The sequence below is a fragment of the Octopus bimaculoides genome, chromosome 27, assembly GCF_001194135.2.
Source record: "Octopus bimaculoides isolate UCB-OBI-ISO-001 chromosome 27, ASM119413v2, whole genome shotgun sequence".
NCBI lineage: Eukaryota > Metazoa > Mollusca > Cephalopoda > Octopoda > Octopodidae > Octopus > Octopus bimaculoides.
This window is the reverse complement of record NC_069007.1, coordinates 17,377,826-17,378,137: the sequence shown is the minus strand read 5'-3', so window position 1 is coordinate 17,378,137 and position 312 is coordinate 17,377,826. Positions and strand designations below refer to the sequence as shown.

General features: G+C 52.2%; 1 protein-coding gene across 1 annotated transcript in view; it reads right to left on the bottom strand.

The window, feature by feature from the left end:
• The window catches only part of LOC106880296 (E3 ubiquitin-protein ligase MIB2), a 21,817-nt gene that overhangs the window by 19,247 nt on the left and 2,258 nt on the right, over window positions 1-312 (bottom strand). The window lies entirely within an intron of this gene.

Sequence of the window (312 nt, the reverse complement as noted above, 5' to 3'; positions counted from 1 at the left end):
GAGTCTGCTTAGATGAGATGCAGTTCAGTTTTGTGCCAGGTAGAAGCACCACTGATGCTATATTCCTGGTTTGACAACTGCAGGAGAAATACCTAGCTAAAGATAAACCCCTATACTTAGCTTTTGGGGACCTGGAGAAAGCACCAACCGATCGTGGCCGTTGCCAGCCTCCTCTGGCCCATGCCGGTGGCATGTAAAAAGCACCCGCTACACTCACGGAGTGGTTGGCATTAGGAAGGGCATCCAGCTGTAGAAACACTGTCAGATCAGACTGGAGCCTGGTGCAGCCTTCTGGCTTCCCAGACCCCAGTC